The sequence below is a fragment of the Corylus avellana genome, chromosome 2 (assembly GCF_965113065.1).
Source record: "Corylus avellana chromosome 2, dhCorAvel1.hap1.2, whole genome shotgun sequence".
Classification (NCBI taxonomy): domain Eukaryota; kingdom Viridiplantae; phylum Streptophyta; class Magnoliopsida; order Fagales; family Betulaceae; genus Corylus; species Corylus avellana.
In genome coordinates this window covers 20,590,138-20,601,320 of record NC_142491.1, presented here as the reverse complement: position 1 = coordinate 20,601,320, position 11,183 = coordinate 20,590,138, and the positions used below count along the sequence as shown (strand labels likewise).

General features: G+C 34.3%; 1 pseudogene; it reads left to right on the top strand.

Moving 5' to 3' along the window:
* The first annotated feature begins 296 nt into the window (after positions 1–296).
* Positions 297–3,070, top strand: LOC148587459 (uncharacterized; annotated as a pseudogene).
* Positions 3,071–11,183: the final 8,113 nt, after the last annotated feature.

The following is an 11,183-nucleotide window of genomic DNA, read 5'->3' as shown; positions in this document are numbered from 1 at the left end:
CTAATTGAGTTTGTATACGTGAATATTTCACACATTGTATACGTGATTAATTGAGTTTGTGGTATTTTTCGCAGGTTACTATGAGTCATAGGGGGAAGACAAGATCACGCAGGGGCTCGTCTGTAGTGCGACAGTCTATGTCGCATGAGTCTCCCTCAGACCATCTTGATGATAGCGAGCAACAAGACGTTGCTCAGCTTATGGTCATGCAGGACGGATATTGACCGGTACTTCCAGGTGATATGGAAGAGGAGATCCCTACCCATAATCCATACGGTTGGGCAGGCATGGCCTAGATGGAGTATCTGCCAGCCAGCCAGTTTGGACAGAGTACTCAGGGACATGTGGAGCAGCTAGACAGCCACCATAGCGCAGGTACGGCCGAAAGTTTTTTTGGAAAGATTGCAAGTTTTTTTGTAGTTTCTAACTATATTGGTGCGATATCAATTATATTATTTAACTACAACTACAACTTCATAGAATTCTAAATATTCTAAAAAACATACAACGCAGGTCCTGAAGACAGTGAGACACAGGCCGATGAAGACATGATTGGTGGGACACAGGACACGGCTGACCCGCAGCCCACCGACCTTGCTCCCAACGACCAGTTACTCCCTCGGCAGATCCGGACCATAAGTAAGTGTATATGTTCGAATATCGTGTATATATGTCTTAATTTAGTTGTAATTAGTATTGAATTCGACATAACTTACATCGGTAATTTTTAATCTGTTAGGTACCGATTCAAATGGAAACACCATTATTGAGGTGTTTACCGTCCTTGACTCGCACAGGTTGCCGGGAGTCCCCGCCGGCAAACGGATCATACTGGAGTACAATGCAGCATGCCAGCCTCGTCGGCTTTAGCTCCATATATGAGGTTTAAACGGATGGCTGGAGACGTAATAAGGAGCTCCAATTATGTCCGAATACCGGACAATTGGACGAAGGTACCGCAGCGTATCAAGGAGGATATTTGGGACGCCTTGATGGTATGTGTTGCATATTATGTAAAACACTCATAATGTATATATGTATATATACGCTCTAAGTTGCACACATATATTTTAGGTTTTTTTAATTTAACAATTTTGAACATGTGCAGGCATACTTTTTCGTCCCGCCCGAATTCAATTTGGAAGCCGTAAAGAATGAAGCATTCCGGGATATGGGATCAAAGCTGCGGACCTGGAGGTATGAGCTTAAAAAAGTTTGTGTCATTACGGAGGAAGATACTCCGGCTACTGTACGGGCAAGAGTGGGGGAACAAACACTCTCTTAGTACAATGCCGAAGACGTGGAGATCTTATTGGAGAGATGGTGTACTCGTCAGAATAAGGTAGGTTATGAGTTAAACTCTTCATTTTGTGTAGTGTCATTAATTGGTTTTATTAACATGTATGGGTGTCATGTAAAACCAAATTGCCTCTTTATTGTGTAGTGTCACAAATAAATAGTACTAAAACCAAATTTCCTTAGATTATTAACATATCAATAATGGTAACTGTGTAAGACTATGCGGCAAAAATGAAGAGCTTGCGAGCATTAAATAATACGCCTCATTGCACCGGATCGAAGAGCTATGCCAGGGCGACACATGAGGAGGTAAGTGTGTAATTTACCATGTAAACAACAAAGCATTTCATATATTTAAAAATATCTGTATGTCCTATTTTTTCGGCAGGCCATACGTTTGGGCACTTATCCTACTCGTGCACAGAGTTACATCCGCACGCACACCAAGACGGACGGTACATATCCGAATGATATAGTGGAAGAGAGATGTGTAGGCTACTGACATTTCATATGTTGTTCCGTTTATATATTTGATAAATTATTTGCAATTAACAGTTGTATGACCCACTGACCCAATAATTAATGTAACATACAGAAAGAATGAAGGAGCTTATACCCACCGACCCTGCAGTGTCGTCTAGCGTCACAGAGGGAACGGTCAAGTGGGTGCCAAACGACGCGTATGCACAGGCGCTTGGATATAAGCCTGAGTACGCCGGTAGGGTTCGGCAGGCTGGATCGAATATTCTGCCCGTGCAGGGTTCCATACGCTTATACTATACACCGTCACAAGCACGGTCAGAAAACACCAGCCACTCCATGATATCACAAGAAACGCTTGACAGAGCTCATGAGGCGGAGAGGGCGAAGTACAAGGAAGAGATAGATGCATTGGTGGCTGTGAACAATCCACGTCAGGCAATGTTTGACGCCCGTTTGCGCCAGATCGAGGAATTGATGCGGTTTAGCTCCGCACCAGACAAAGCTTCCCCACCCATTGAGGTGGTGCCATCGTCGATCGATATTGGATTAGGTAATGACATTTTTTAATGGTCAATGTGTTTTTAGAACTTTACCTATATATATGTGAACTTCTAAAACCAATATATATGTGAACTTATAAATTTAGAGTTTGGATATGTTGTAGTCATTCTCTTAATTAATGATGTAAATCCTGTTGAATTTGATTTATATATCATGGTTGGTTTGGTGGTTGATGTGGGTATGTACTTGCTTTGCATTTGAAGTGTTTTATTGGTATTATGAGATCGATGGACCACTATGGTCCTTGTAGAATATTAACAATCTAGTGTATGTGATTGTGTGAGGGTATGAAACGATCAAGTCTTTACTAGATGAATATCATAATTTTAAGTAGTTAATATAACATGATTTGAATATATGTAAAGTCCTATGTGTTAATATCCTCAACAAGATAAAATGTTAATATCTCACATATTTGCCATGGCAAAAATGATGCGCATCTGCTCATATCTATAAATTTAACAAAAGCATTGATTGCTCTGTGGAATAAATTTTTAAACAATTTTTTTTATATGCATTTTTTGCTAATTAACTTCATCATCGTTTTACCTATTTTTGTTATATCATTTACTGTGTTAGACTCAACAACTGAATTGGGTGAATATTTAGACATTATTTCTTTTACTTTACATAGTGATCAATATTGTTTGGTGATTGTTTGTTTTTATCATTTGCAGGTGATGGACATCATGGAGAGGATGCTATGAATGTCAATAATCAGCATTGAACGTCTGGTTCGCCATTCATACTTGAATAAAAGTTACTTTGTTGATGTAATTGTATTTATGATAGTTTTTTTTGATGATAACATAAATAGTTAAATTGGTGTATATTATGTTATTTGTGGTTGGTTATTCGCACTTGGTATATATGTTATTTTGTGTGTCTTGATGTTAATGGATATGACTTATGTTATTTGTATAGATTGATAGAAAAATAGCTAGAATTATTTGCAATGATTGATGGATAAATTGTATATCAGGTTAATTGTAATCCAAAATTTGGGTATAGTTCCGAAAAAATTAAAAAAAATATATGGGGGGGGGGGGGGTGTGAAAAAAAATTTAAAAACTAACCATAATTTCTGATGTGTCAGCAAATTGACACGTCAGAAAATTTTCTGATGTGTCAACTTTTGACACGTCAGGAAAATTTCTGACGGGTCAAAATTGACACGTTAGAAAAATTTCTGACGTGCCAATTTTTGACACGTCAGAAAAAATTTTGACGTGCCAATTTTGGACACGTCAGAAAAATTTCTGACATGCCAAATTTGACCCGTCAAATTTCTGACGTGTCAAAAATTGGCACGTCAGAAAATAATTTCTGACGTGTTAATTATAACACGTCAGAAATTTCTGACGTGCTAAAATCTGGCACGTCAGAAATTTTCCGTTTCTGACACCTATAATTTCGATGCGTGAAACACGTCAGAAAGGCCCCGTCAGAAAACGTTCGTCAGAAAAAATATAATTTTTTGTAGTGTGTGTATTAAAAAATGAGTAGCTAAAGTAAAAAATTGTACTTTTTCAGTTGCTATTTTGTCTACTTCTGCTAGAGATGCTCTAAATGCATTAATAGTATTAGCTTCATTGACGGGTGATCATCAATTTTAACCTTTAGATTTATTTTTGACACGTCTAAAATCTAGTAAAAAAAAAAAATGGGAAGAAATTGGAAACATTTGATTTGGAGGGAAGATAGTCCTCGATGTTTACGTGCAAAGTAAACCTTCAAAGAAAGAATTCTACAAAAAATTAAAAAATAAAAAGAAATCTCTCATTTTCTTATATATTTCTTTTCCTTTCAAGACTTACTCAACTTTCCATATTTAATCAAAATATTTTAAGAAACCCTAAAGCATCATGTATTTTAATTTGCAAATATCTCCAATAAGTTATAATTTAAGCAGAGTCTAAAAGGCATGCAAAGTAAGTTTGAATGTCAATCTTAAAGTTTATTACTAAAAAAGCCACCGGAAATAGCGGTACATTGGATGAAAGAGACCATGTATTTTTTGATATATAATTTATATATATATTCTCATTAAACAATTACAAACAAGGATGAGGGTTTCAAACCCAAGAGAAGCAATGCAAGATATATACCGATAAGGGAATTCATTCATTAGCAACATTCATGCACTCTCAATTTTATATTTCTAGTTGCATCCTTTCACTTGTATATAATATTGCTTCACAAATTACTTATTATTAGTGCATAAGTTTATCTTAATTTGGTTGGAAAGAAACAGATAAATTATAAAACTAGATCTTTGATGTGCCCATTCTAGATTTTCTTTCTACTTTCTATGATCTTTTCTACAAGCCATGACTAATTATGTGTGGGGTTTGGACTAATTAATCTTTATATTAATTAGTCCTTCAAACTTCACAATTAGGATGAGCTAGCCAAGTCTTGACTAGTGTTTATATTAAATTACATGGTGGAAAATTTAAAGGAATGATCACTTTTTGATTTTTAGGTTAAGGGTATATTTCCTTCAAACTTCCTAGCTAATGGTAGGTAGGAAGATTACATGAATATGAAGGAAAGAGAAGAATTAAGCAAAAGCAAGGAAGTTGCTCTTGAATTTGATGCTCTAGCTATTTGGCTTTTACTCTCTTGAGTACCTATACCATGTTATCGAATACTTACTTCAATTTGAGATCTTTTACCAATAACTTTCGTGTAATTAATAAACACATTTCAATAGGTAAACTTCTAAAGTCGGGGAATTTTTCTAACTTAATTGACTTAGGCCATGTTTGGGTGTGCGTTTGAGAGGCTTAAAAGTGTGTTTTAACACTCAAAAAATTCGTTTGAAGAAAAAAGTACACGTTTGGTAAAAAAAAAAAAAATTTGAAAACACTTTTAAGGGTAAAGAAATGGCCAAAATATACTTTTGGCAAAAGCTTAAAAATGAAGATTTTGCCGAAAAGCGTTTTTTGACTTAAAAGCTTTATTTCTTAAACACAATCTCAAACATGCTCTTATGGTACGTTTGGTATGCGGAATTATTATTCTACCGTGGAAAAGAATAACTACTATATTGTTGTAAACAGAAAAAAACTAAAATGAAATAGCTATTTTTATTCTTTAGTTTGGTAGTAACACTGGAATTTACCCTGAATACCCCTAATGAATAGAATCATATTATAGTCAAATTTCCAAAAACATCCTTATAATATAATTCTAATTTACATTTTTATGGACCTTTTTTTCTTCTTCAATTCTTGCCATGCAAGAATGCCCAATATAAATCCAATTCAAGCATAGACTCTTGGGCTCATAATGCAAGTTTTACCAATTATCCTTTGGGTTAAATACCTCAAACCCTCCTAGGGTTTATCAACTTTATTTTTTTCCCCCTGGGGTTTCATTTTTATCACAGGACCCCCCCTGGGGTTTTGATAAAGGACTAATTTAGTCCATCCGTTAGTTGACCGTTAAGACTGACACGTGGACAAATCAGATGTTGACACGTGGCACCTATTTAATTTTAAAAAAAAAATTTTAAAAAAAATTATATTTAAAAAAAAAAAAAAAAAAAAAAAGGAAAAGACTGGGGGTGGCTCTTGGCCATTTGGGGGTGGCTCGGCCACCCCCTTTGGCCTGGCCACCCCCATCTGGCCTGATGGGGGTGGCCGAGCCACCCCCTGGGCACCCCCTTGGGCTCCAAGGGAGTGGCCGAAACCACCCCCAGTACCCACTGGGGGTGGCTCGGCCACCCCCATGGAGCCTTAGGGGTGGCCGAAACCACCCCCAATGGTGGTTGGGGGTGGTTTCGGCCACCCCCATCCGGCCAGATGGGGGTGGCCGAGCCACCCCAGTTTTTTCCTTTTCTATTATTTTTTTTTTTTAAATACAATTTAAAAAAAAAATTAAAATATATATATATATATATATATATATATATATATATATATATATATATATATATATGCCACGTGTCAACATCTGATTGGTCCACGTGTCAGTCTTAACGGTCAACTAACGGATTGACTAAATTGGTCCTTTATCAAAACCCCAAGGGGGTCCTGTGATAAAAATGAAACCCCAGGAGGAAAAAAATAAAGTTGGCAAACCCTAAGGGAGTATGAGGTATGTAACCCTTATCGTTTAAAACAAAGAAAAAAAAAGCAATTAAAAATCCCTCCCTTATAGTACACAACAGATCAAATCAAGTATATATATATATTCAGCAAATGAAAAACACAACAAAATCTCATAACCCATATCAAACATGTACTATATATATATATATAATATATGCATGTGAATATATACTAGAGCAATTGCATCCAGACTACAGGTACTTCATATACATGGTTAATTTAAACAATTGCCGTCAACATCATTGGGAAGTAACACCAGAAAAAAATGGTAGGACTGCGAAAAAAATGGCAAAAGAAAACGAGGTCAACAATTAAACCCAATCAAATCCATTGCTAAGTCCTCAAAAAATATTTAATCCTACAGTTTCAGAACATGCATCTATATAATTTATATTTTTTGACAATGCATGCCATGTTGTGGTAGTGAGAGAGAGAGAGAGAGTTGAGACTTGAGGGTTTTGTGCAAAATATAATTAGGGTGTTATTCTCAAGAGGAAAGGAATAATTATTCCCTTCATTTTTTTTTTGAGGAATAACTGTTCTTCATTTCGTGTGGAATAGTTATTTCCTCGTGAATAATAAACTAACCAAACAACATAGTTCCATGTACAATTAAAGAAGTACTACTATTCAAATTAAGTCCTAGTAATATTATAAGTTGTATTTATCTTCCTATCTAGAATTGTTCCTAGAAGTCCTATTGTTCCTTTAGTCTTAAGTCTTCAATTATATGTATATATTACTTGTTATTGCAATATTAGTCTGAGTCTACTCATAGTTGTCTTTCTTTTCCGTAATTTTTCCTTGTGTTCATAGTTCTTTTATAGACTAAGGACTTGTTTGGGTGTACGTTTGAGGGGTTTAAAAAATGTTTTTAATATTTAAAAATTTTGTTTGAAGAAAAAAAATACTCGTTTAGTAAAAAAAAAAAAAATTGGAAAGCGCTTTTAAGGGTCTAAAAAGCCAAAAAAATGACAAAAACACACTTTTAACAAAAGCTTAAAAATGAAGTTTTTGACAAAAAGCGTTTTTTGACTTAAAAGCTTTCTTTCTCAAACACAATCTCAAGCATGCTCTAAGTGGTATTATAAATAAGGGGACAAGTGTAAAAAATGATAAATGAAGAATTATTAAGAAATTGTGGTTTGTTTCCAACTCTAATTAGATTCGTTTGTGGTTTCTCCTACTCGAAATGAGTTAATATCTGCGTACAAAACGCATTCTTAATGCTCATGGATTACGGGAGTGTCTAATGAAAAATATATAGTTAATTTCTTACCTTTGTGTTTCACATAGAATTCATATATAATATAATGCATAAAGTCATAATGCAAGAAGGAATCAAGGAAAGCTAGAAGGAAACCATCATAAAGAATAAAAGCATGCTTGAATTTAGTTTCAATTTTTATATGGGCAAGATCACTTAGGTCTTAGACAGATATGATGGAATTATGATAGTAGTGATACCTCCAAAGTCAAAACCCAATTATTTTGGACCCATTATAATTACATGAATCAATGTTTGCAAGGCCATGGATACCTCAAGACTAGCTTCTACTTTTCAACAGGATCTCATGGAATTAATAATTAAATCTCAAGGCAAAAAACCAGGAGGATTTTGAATAAAACCTTAGTATAAAATATAGGAACAGGGAAGATTCTTTCACCTGCTATCTAAATAAGCTCTAATTTGATTAAAAATTCCCGACAAAGGAATCAGATGGGGAATTGCCCTTCAGACAGAAACTTGACACAGTTGGTGAGATGTCTCTACTACAAAAAGGATGGTCGAGGTTGTTTTATAAACCCTAGCTTGTGAAGGGCATAGTGAGTGGGTGAGCTAGAATGTTAAATATTTGACGTAGGTCGGTGGCTCAAAATTCAACCACTACCATTTTATTTTTCTATCTATGGAATCAGGAGTCTCTGCAAGCTAGCTAGTAATGATTAAGTGATTAAATTTATATCTTCTTATCAGCTTAAGTTTTTTAGACAACTGGTAATTTAACATAGTATCAAAGCCAATGGTCCTGTTCGAAACTTGACTCCATCAATTCTCACCCTCCATTTAAATAAAATATTCCACGTATTAGATTTCACCTATTAAAAGGGAGTTGGAGCACATACGTCAAGAGGAGTGTTAAAGTAATGATTATGTGATTACATTTACCTCTTCCTATCAGTTTAAGCGCTCGTAATTTAACAAATACCCTAGAGAAAAACTATCGGATATGCCATTGGCATGTTCGTTTTTGTTGTTGTGTGGTGCTAGTTTTAGAGGGCCCGGGCAGGTTTTTTATGGCAATGTGAACGGATTATGTTACAGTGAAGGTGTAATTATTGGTGTAATTGGTAGGGACATATATATATATATATATATATATATATATATATAAAATTCAATGTGACAATGTGAGACATATATATTTATTTCGTAGTAATGTTTGATTATATATATATATAGAGAGTTCAAAGAGTACTAGAAGAAAAGTAATGCAAAAAAGAGCATTAAGATTAAATAAACATGTTAAATATGAATATATATGAAGCGTCACAGTTGGTTCAACAAATACCATTAGTGCGTTGCTCATGTGTATGGCAGGTAATGGAAGTTTATTTATTAGAATATATATGTGTAGGGTTGGATCACTTTTTAAAGCAGGCAATGGCTTTGATCCGATCAACTGTAACTGTCAACTAAACTTAATTGAGAGCACACGAGGAAGTTTTAATCATATACTTTTGAACTTTATAAAGGTTATACTTCTATAAGTGATATATCCACTTCATTATAATATATATGGATCATACATTTAACAAACATTATGACTTAAAAAATAAAAATACTTTATAAAACCTTCCTAAACTTTCACGCTTTTTGAAATTATTCCTTTAATGTTCAAAAACTCTTAATTTAGATCAAACTTTCAATTTTTTGCAATGTCCTTTTCCGTTATGATTTTTTTGTTAAATTTTGCCATTTTATTTACTTTTTTATAATTAAAAAAAAAAAAAAAAAAAAAAAAAACGGGGACAGTTTGGAAATATTGATAATATTTAACGAAAAATTCTGATGGAGGAGGAGACATTACAAAAAAATTGTAATTCTGATACCTTAAATTGAGAATTTTTAAATATTGGAAAATAATGTCAAATGTATATATAGAAGTTAATGAGAGTTTTGTGAAAGTTTTTTTTTAAAAAAAAAAAAAAAATTGGGCCGGGCGGGGGGGGGGGGGGGATTATGGCTGCTCTTTAATTAGGAAGGAAAGTTGGTATAAAATATTAGAGAAAACTTGTGGAAGTTATAAAATGGGTTAATTAATCAACATTCTCTGAACCAAACAGAGCTATAAATTTAATGATTAGAGGAAGAGAAGAACTTAATTATTTTACGTCAGTAATAGATCTAGAGAAACTAAAAGTTGACTGACGTTCGATCGCCTCCTATATTGGGGCCATAACTTTCTTTTAATTTCCTTTCCACAGTACATACTGAGGATCTGACCATATATTTCTTCCCACAATCACTGTCAATTATAGCATTATGCATATGAAATCCATTTTTTTTCAATCTGTAAAAGCAGATTATATAATTATGATAATGAAAAGATGTGTTCACTGGTAATTGGTTTTTAATTTTTTTTACCATATTGCATATCCCGTTTTTAGTGCAAAGACTAATAATCTAAAGTAGGCACTATGAAAGTTGTGCTGCTGAGTTCATTGAAAATGAGTTACTGAGAGATTGTCGAGCTCAAGCCCTACTTTCTGTGAGTTAAAAAATTATGTTTTTGAAGTTTTTACTGTTCCTTGGATTAATCTAAAGTCATAGTGGGTAAACTCAGCTGGATTAATGGGAAGCCACTAAGGTGTAAAAAGCAGCACATGATCCTATGTTCTTAATAGCTCATTATAACACTCATAAGAGATTCATGGAATTGTTCAGTGTTTGCTATACAAGTATCAGAGAAAAAATATAAGGAAAGTGGAAAGACATAAAGGATGGAGACTTATATATTAACTATATTACTATATACTTTTTGAGTTTAAATTTGAAATGGAGTATCAAAAGATGGAACATATCTTAATCTCCTCTTCACCTGGACACCATTTTGAGGTCAATATTCGTCCCTACCCTTTTGAATAAAGAATTTTTTATTTTTTTATTTTTTATGGGGGGCTGAGGTCATTGATGGGTGAAGTGGTTTCCTTACATAAACCTGATGTAACATTCTACTTACTAAGATAAGATCAATGTTGATCTAAGAGGGTACTCAGAAAAGGGTTTTTAACTAGAGAATTTTCCATATATATTCATCAGTTGATGTTTTGGATGGAGGAGGACTCATGTTGGAAAATAAAAGGAGGTTGTTTTTTTTTGCTGCTTTTAACACCTAAGGAGAAGGACCTTTGAATATCTTTTTTTTCCTATATGATTTTTTACCATTTGTTAGTCACTGATCTAGGAGAAGGGCCCTTCACTTGTAGCTCTCTTTTCCTTCTTCTCACTCACAAATAAAGAATAAATAGAGCCAAAGATTATATTATTCGCAAATATGCATGTATGCATGGTCATCACTTTGCCATGCCATGTGGAAAAGAGATTTGAAAGGCCCAGGAAAAGTGTTAACTATGTTTGGACATTTTTTGGTCTAACAGTCTCTGATTGGTGAGATCTGCACGTTCTTCGCATTCTTCGAGGCATTCTTGATCTTTAAT